Source organism: Eucalyptus grandis, chromosome 9 (genome assembly GCF_016545825.1).
Source record: "Eucalyptus grandis isolate ANBG69807.140 chromosome 9, ASM1654582v1, whole genome shotgun sequence".
Taxonomy (NCBI): Eukaryota; Viridiplantae; Streptophyta; class Magnoliopsida; order Myrtales; family Myrtaceae; genus Eucalyptus; species Eucalyptus grandis.
Genome location: NC_052620.1, coordinates 15917138 through 15926257, shown reverse-complemented (window position 1 = coordinate 15926257; position 9120 = coordinate 15917138).

Genomic DNA, 9120 nt, shown 5'->3' with positions numbered 1-9120 from the left:
AAAATTAGTGTTCAAGACTTGGATTCGAGCACTTCAATAGGGATTTTGGCCAATTTAGGGTTTTAGATTTGGGGCATTTGGGAGACGACGTTGTTTTTGGAAGATTTTGGGCTTTTATTATGCAGACGACGTCGTTTCTAGTGAGTTAGAGCCCACTCAGCTCTCCGGCGAGCCACGTAGGCAAAAAATACTAATAAAATATTGCCACATAGGATTTCCGACAAGCATCACCGGAGGTGGCACTTAAGTGTCCCACTAGAAAAAGAAAGTGGCACTTAAATGTACCATTTTGAAGTTATAGCACTTAAGTGTCCCCCCGTGCCAAGTTATGGCACTTGAGCTGTTCTTCTACCTAAATTGATTATGTATCATAGCACAAAATTCCTGAAAAACATTAAGAACGTCATTTTTGGTTTTGAGCAAACATACATGTAGCGCGAGACTTTTCATCAATAAAAGAGACGAAATATTTATAGCCATCCCAAGACTCAATGGGAGCATTCCACACATTATAATGAATTAAATCAAATAATTTTGAACTATGAACTAGAATGAGAACAATCACATGAACTAGAATCATGAGATAAAGATCTATCAAGAGTATGCGAAATCTAATCGGACGGGTGACCTATGCATCTATGTCATAGTTTTGATGTCTTCTTAGCATTCTGGATTGCACTCAACACCTCAGGGTATTTATCTATGACATAGAGTCCATTCTGTAGCCTCCCTTCACCAATTGTCCTCTTGGTGATGCAATCCTGAAATAACACCTTAGAAGCCGAAAAAATGACATTGCAATTTCATTCTTTCGTACACTTACTAACAGACAACAGATTTGAAGATAAAGTAGGTATGATCAAAGCATTAGAACTCTTAGACAACATCTTAAATTTTCCTGCTCCTTGTGTTGGGAACTATGCTCCATTAGCAAAATTAATAGGAGGATAATCATTGGAAATAATCTTAACCATCGTTTGATCTAAATTACACATATGGTCAATGGCACCCGAGTCTATAAAAATCTGTTTTTTGAACTGAGTTAAGAACACCTTACCAAAAGTTTGTACCATGTGGCTTGACTCAGCAAATGGGCCAGTTGATCCAATTGCCTTAATGTTGGACCTTTGGCCCTGCAAAAGTTGTTAGACTCTCAAGGTTTGATCTTGAACTCAGTCGGGTTAGTTGGGTCATTTTTGGGGAGCCAATTTTGCTTCTAGCCCCTTTTCTCTACCAGCCCACAAGTGAGGATGAAGGACCCAACACCAGTCCTTGGTGTGACTGTCACGGCCACAATTTTCACAGTGGAAGCGATCGGTTTTCTTCGTCTTTCCCTTGGGCAAATCTGGCAACAACCTCCAATGGTCTATTAGTCACGACACTGTGGGCCAAAATCTCAATAGTTCCTTTCTTGGTGGTCGATGCTCAATTCATGACCTGACGCCCGGTTTTCTCTCCATGGATTGTGGCACAGACTTCAGTGAGGGACGGCAAGATTGGGCTCATGAGGATCTGTCGTCTAAGATCAACGTATATAGGTCGAAGGCTAGCCAGAAGTTGAAAGATCCGATCTTCCTCCTCTTTGCGAACGTAATCAGCAATGGATTGAGTGGTAGGGCGGTACTGACGGAGCTCATCCCACCCCCTCTTGAAATTTCCGAGGTAATTTCCGAGGTGCAAGGTAAATGATTGATTCTCTTCTTGCCTTGAATTTGCTAATTCTTGATGGATTTCAAAGATTTGAGAAGCATTTCTAAGTTGCCCATACATTCCAACCAATGCATCCCATGGTACTTGAGTTGAACTGGAGTTTCCAAAAATCTCGTAGATTTGGGGCTCCATGGAGTTGAAGATCCAGGACATGATGGAGTTGTCACTAGCAAGCCACTCTTCATATCCAGGATAATCTTTTGGATGAGCTTCAATTTTACCATTGATATGGACGAGTTTCGAATGGCCACCGAGAGCTATGGTTATAGTTCGCGACCAAGGAAATTCCTTTCTTTCATAAGCATGTTGGTGCGATGTTGGCTGTGAGATTCTTGCAAAAGAGGCCTTTGGTTGAAGGAGTTGCAGTCGTTTCTTGCCAGCATCATACTCTTCCATGGTGACAACACAACAACAAGGTAACTAGAAAATTAGTTGAAACAAACATAACAGGTTAGGCTTGAACCTGCGATAAAATTCAAAGACAAAAGAACACAGACGCAATTTAACGAGATTTAGCTAAGTAAGCCTACGTCCTCGGGAACCCTCTCTCAAAGCTTTGTTATGAATTCTTTGAGAGAGAGACTACCTTTTTATTGATAGAGGTTCATAATTATTTGTTGAATTACAGGAAATATACAAGGTAACAATTGATCAAGGAAAGAATACCAAATCAAGAGTATATCCTCTAATCTTATCCGGCTAAAATAGGAGGATCCTATCGATTTGGTCAATACTTGTGGTTTTGAACTTTGAAAGAGACATAACCTCTTAGAAGAGATACAATTGATGTGTAAGTAAAAATATTTAGTTGCTTCTATGAAATGGAGAAATTAAGAAGTAAATTATTTGTTTATGATTATTAAGGAATCTTCTTTAAATACCTAAATTTCAAGTACACAAAGTCACTAATATTATAGATTGATTAAAACACACGTTAAAGGCCCATATCAATAAGCCCAATATGGCATCGTTGCACTTGGTTATGAGAAGCAAAACTTGCGTTATTCGCCTAATCTAAGTTTATATATTTTTGTTACTTTAATGCTAGTTGTATTTTTGAAAATTGCTATCATGACGCTACATCGAAAAATAGCAACTTAAAGGAAAAAAAAAATTGCTTATTGTATCCTCGAGACTTCTCTCGGGTTTAAGAGGAGAGATTGACTGAATCATGCAAAATACAATTTAAGATAGACCAACAGTCTCTCCCCCAGTTCTGCTAAAATTGACTACTCCTCGCCAACATTTGCTTCCCAAGGATCACGGTGTTTATCATCAATTTGGCTAATGACAAGGGCATCAGCAGCTCTTGCGTAAGTAGTTGAAGTTGAAGCTTCTAACGCTAAGAGTTCCATCCTTCTCTTGTCCACCTTTTCCTGGAGATCCGCCAGCACCTTCTTTAATAACATTAACTATTCAAAGCTAAGGTTTTTGATTTCCAGAGGCTTAACATGTTGGAGCTCTTTTGCCCGTTTCTTTTCTGCTTCCAGTCGCTTGAGCACATCTGTGTATTGTTTGTTTAGTTCAACTAAGGTTCGGTCCCCATTAGTTTTAGCCTGTATCTGTCTAGGACCGCACCCACAGATGGGTGTCCAAAGGAGAAAGGCTTGCCGCTAGGATAGAAGATAATAATGGCCATCTCAACAGCACAAACAGTGCATAGTTCGCTTGCTTTCTTTAACAGCCCTGGTCGCCATTTGGAGAAAGCAACTCGTCGCGATTGGCATCCTCGATCATCACCTTCGCTCCAGTTGTTTTGCCCTTCATGTCTCGTGCTGCAAAAGTAATGCAAATTCAAATGATATTGCAAGAATAATGAAAAGAGGTGGCCAGTTATAAGATTTTACAGGCCAAAGCTATGCTTAAAATAATGCCTCTCTCCCTCTTTGATTGGTAATCCTCTTTGATGGGAGAATTACCAAAAAAGTCATAAACCTATTGTAATTGTGTCAATTCAGTCCTTTTTTTTTTTTTTTTTTTTTGCCAATTTAGTCATAAACCTTTTACAATTGTGCAAATTCAGTCCATCCAGCCAAAATTGGCGGCCCGATCTTGATGTGGATGCTAAAATGTCACAGTGAACAACGACGTGGCATTTTTTATTTTTTTATTTTTTTCGAATTTTTAAATATATTTTTTGAATTTTTGAATTTTTGAATATTTGAATTTTTTTTTTTCCATCTTCTCTTCCCCTAGGCTGGCTGGCCAAAGACGAGGGCCAAGGAGGTCAGCCTCGCCGGCCAATGGCAAGGCTCGCCCCTGCAAATCGGAGGCGAGGGTCGACGAGGTCAACCTAGCCGGCCACTGGCAAGGACAAGGCCCCGCCAAATCCAGCGAGCTCGGCCTTCGCTAGTGGCCGGCAAGGCTCCCTCGCCAGATCTAGCGATAGCAGCCCGAGGGCTCCGATTTCTTGACCGATCATTGGCTCTACATAACCACGAGGCCGTTCTACCACAGCAACTCCACGATCTCATCGCCGGCCCTAACCACAATCGCGGCCCTGGAACAAAATCAACAAAAACCAACATTTCCCACTATGCCGAATTCCGGCAATGATCTAGAGAAAAGAAGAGAGGAAAACATTCAAGAGACACGCGTGAGAGATACATACACGTCGGGCTTGCGGGGGTGGGGGAAGGAAGGGAGGGAATAGTCGTCGTCCATCTCGAAGTTGGGGACATAGTGGCTCATCCTCCCATCACGGCCGCAAGGATTTAGCTAGGGACTGTGAGGAACAAATGCACAGTGTTCATCAGCACGCATGCAAGCTCGCTGGATCTGGGCAAGGCCTCGCCCTCTTCGGCCGGTGCCGGCCGGCTAGGGGAAGAGAAGATGGGAAAAAAATACAAAGAATTCAAAAAAATATTTCAAAATTGAAAAGAAATATAAAATATATTTTTTAAAATGTCACGTCAGCATTCGCCGGACCCGCGTCACGTCTGCACCAATCGGCCGATTTTGGCCGAATGGATTGAATTGGCATAATTCTAAAAGGTTTAGGACTAAATTTGCCAAAAAAAAAATGTTTAGAACTGAATTGGCACAATTGTAATAGATTTATGACTGTTTTGGTAATTCTCCCCTTCTTTGATTGAAAATTCTAATTGGGCTTTCCATGTAATAGCATGTGTTTTAAGAGGTTCAATGATAAGTATGTTGTTTTCCTTATAAATGACAAAGGCATAATACTCTCAACATTACTAAGTTGGCCATATGACATCCTGATTTTCAGATTTTGTTTTCAATTGAATAAGTTGGGCTCTTCATTGACGCGCCTATAGTTCTTTTCTTGGAGTTGGCCACTCATGAGATAACTAGTCTATCAGGTGAAGCTGTTAAGGAATATAAATGCAATAGACTTGAGAATTCGATCAAGAATCGATTGCTCAACCGTGCTAATTTGCAAGAGTCACTACGGCACAGTTAAAAATCGATTAGAGACTAAAGATAAGTCGATTCCACAAAGCCATGTGATTAAGTGTGGATGGTTCCACTTAATTACAAAATTCTTGTCAATCGACACTAAACCGATTTTTCTATCGTTTTGGTACTTTGTGTCCGTATTTGAAATCTCGAGATTTTCACGACAACCGAGAGTCATCAATGTGTCGAAGATGTACATTGTGGCTCGAAAATAATCGATCACGGGTCAAATGCGCTAAAAATTCCTAAAAGCTACCCAGTAGGTTAGGTCATGCTAAAATTGTGTCAAATTGAAATCAACCGCGAATTTGAACCCGATTTCAGAAATTAACAGTACCGTTATGTCACAATTTATTTTAGGAACGTCGACTCATCCTTTGAAGAATTTTCAGTGAGCTCAGGATTTTTATGGAAAATCAATTCGGACGATTCGGAAAAGAAAGGAAATTCGGATGGGCCAAATTGAAGGGATTTTTGGCCTCCAAAGTGAGTTACTTGGTGAAGGGAAATTGTAGAAATTGTGTAGAATTCCTCCTCAGCAAAATTGGTCACCAAATTGGAAATATTTGTAAAGAAATTAAAGTCCAATTGAGGGAAATTCGTGGGCTGGTATGGGGGCTACAACATTTGGCATCAACTTAGCTAATTATGGGGATTTATGTGCAAGAAAGTGATGGGGGACCAAAGAGATGAACATGAAGGCTTGTGGGACCAAGAAATGATGAAATTGGATAATTATCTTGACTTTCATCCCTCCCCCTCTTTCTCCTTCTCTCTCTCTCTCTCTCTCTCACATGTTTCCCCTCCATCCAACCACCCTCTACCGTATTCTTCCATCGCCTTTTCTCCCTTCTTTTTTTGACTTTTTGGGCTCTTCCTTATCTCTCCCTCTCACACACGTCTCTCCCACTCTCTCCTTTTCTTTATTTCACAGATTTCTTTCCCCCTCTCTACCAACACTCTCTCCTTCCTCATCCCTTCCTTTCTTTTGTTCTGCAGCAACCCACTTTCCTCCCTCCATTTCTCTTCCCTACAGCTGCACACCACTCCATCGAATCAACCCCTACTACCACACGTCCAAAGACCACCACTCCATCTCCACCAATTCTCGTCGCCTACAGCTCACGCCCTCCACCGAGTCAACCCACGAGCTCCCTCCGCTTCTGTCCTCTTCTCCGTTTGACCGTGCAGCCCATGCACGTCCAGCCATCCCATGCCTCTCCAAGCTTCAACAACCTCAGCCCACACGCTAACAGCTTCTCCATCTGTTACACCAGCACCAGCACCACCACTTGCGGCCGCCAAAGCCAACCCAAGGCACACCCATCCAACTGCCGTTTTCACCTCCACAGAACCGAAGCGGCTCAACCAGCTCAATCCGTCTACTTCCTTTGTCGTTTTCAGCCTGGTCCGAGCTTTATTTGGCGTCATCATAAGCCCAAGTTTCAGCCACCATTGCGCCACCATCGCGTCGCTGTCGCCGTGGACTCACCGGTTCGCTAATCCAATGAGTTTACTTGCTAAACTCTACTTATGGAATTAATGACATTTAAGGGATGATTAGTTTAGGCTAAATATGATTTATGTGGTTAGTTAGAATGTATTAGCGATTTAATTATTCGTTTGTGCATGTTAGGTGGTTAGAATGGACAAATTAGAGACTAGATAAGTTATACTACTTATCTAGATAGGTTTGGAAATTTTCCTGGCCCGTTTAGGTGGTTAATTAAGCATTTACGGCCTAAGTTTGCGTTTTTGGTATTTAATTGTATTTATTTAATTATTTTTATTTTCGAAAATTATACCAAGATAGCCGGTGACGGGAATTTCGTGCTGATTGCAATGATGTGCTTAGTTTTTGCAATTAAATGCTATTTTGTGCAAATTGAGTGATGATTGTAATTTTGGGTATTTATCCCAAAATGGTATAATTTTGGTATTTAATCAGAAAATAACGAGGCATCGGTTTTTAACGCCAAAAATGTTTTTAGGCACTATATTAAATAGTTGGATTTTTGAAAAGAAATATATAACATCTTGGCTCAGACCGACTGTGTACCCACACACGATTAATTTTATCGGGTGTTTTTAACACGATGAAATTAGACCAAGTTCATTATTTTAATTGAGGAATTGGTGTGCAAAGTACAACATTATTGGCCTGGATTGATTTATCGTGTATCAGCTTGTGTGAGCATTATTGAATCATCAGCTTGTGTGATCATTACTGTATGTCAGCTTGTAAGAGCAGTATACTATATCAACATGGGTGACTTATAATATATATCAGCTTGTGCGAGCTACCATCTATATATCAGCTTGTAAGAGTAATAACCATCTATATATTAGCTTGTGAGAGCAATAACCATCTATATCAGCTTGTGAGAGCTATAATCCATTTCAGCTTGTGTGAGTAATAATCGTATCGATTGATTGATAGATGGTACGGAATTGATAAATGGTATTGAATTGATCGATTGGATTGAACTGATTGGTTGAAATTATGAATTGTACTGACATGCAAGAAGGAACTGAGGAGAGATAAGTCTTCTGACTTGTGTGCATAAATTGCCTCTAGGCGTATTTCCATCCTAGTCGGGGTTTAGGGGGTGAACATGTTGAGACATTGTCTCATCCCGTCGTGGGCTTAACTTTTTAGGTCCCTAATGTGAAGAACACGGAGCTTGAGGCATAAGGGTTGGGAGCATGGGTGGCTCAGAAGTTCTTTTTGGAGATAGACCTCCTGTACTTAAACCCTAGAGTTGGCATCTTATTGTAAACCAGATTGTTTATAAAAACTATGTTGATTGAATTGAAATTTGTTGTCCTACCTTTCTATCCCACATTTGTTGTGGTCAGGGGATTAGTAATTTGCTTCCGCATGCACATTAAAAGGAATGGGTCGGCGACGTGTCCTGGGATGTCACAAATTTATTGACCACCGAGGGATGGGCACGCGCTCGAGGATCGAGGCGTGACATGGCATCCTTTTAATGTCTATTGCTAGCTAATACTTTGTATGAGAATCCGTAACAGACTTAATTAACGAGTCCACTCAGAATAAAAAGAAAAAAAAAATTGCTCATGGGTAAAACTAGAATTTTCTGCACTCAATTGCACCAATGGCTTTAGCTTTGGAACAATCATATATTTTCCACATATTCAGAGAAAAATTATTAGTAAAAAGGTTTTATTATTTACTTAAGCTTATGTAGTCCCTTGTTATGGGATTGAAAACAAAAATAGGATGAAGAGCTGACAGAGAACCTACACATAGCAATGCTCGACAAGTGCTCATGGTCGAAAGTTCTTTTAGTGGATCAATGTGACTCCGTCTAACCCTATGTCTCTTGATATCCACCAAAAGAAACGGTTGTGTGGAGTCATTCTTTGTGCAAAACAGTTCAAGGATAAGAGTCGGTTGCTTGTAAATGTTGCTATTAAAAAGCTACTCGATGAAAGTGGGAGATTTTTTTAGGTAGCATTAGGCTTTGCATACGCATGTGCAGTGTATGATTGAGTCGATAGGAGGCTTGTATGACATTTCTGATACAATCTCTGGAGAAAAGTAGGGAATTCTTTCGTTACCACCGCTGCTTATTTTCTCTAATTTGTCCATTTTAAGAAGAAACATAAAGTTACCCACGAAATAGTATCACAAGCTTAAAAAAGAAGCAGAACAAAAGGGTTATAAATGACCCTACAAGGAATCTTAAAAGGATCTGTGATTTAATTTTCATCAATTGAAAAGGAACTGTTTTACAAATGCGGTTTCGTTTTGTTTCTTTGTTTGTGGTGTCACCATTGGATTTCAAGAAGCCTCATATCTAGACCAGAAAAATGTTATTATAATTGTAAGTATGTCGATGCACAAAGCAGTCGGTAAAATCCATCACACTTAAGCTCTAATTAGCATAACTCTTTCGCAGCAACTTTATTTAGTGCGCTAATTTATAAATGACCACTTTGCATCACTGCTAAATTTGA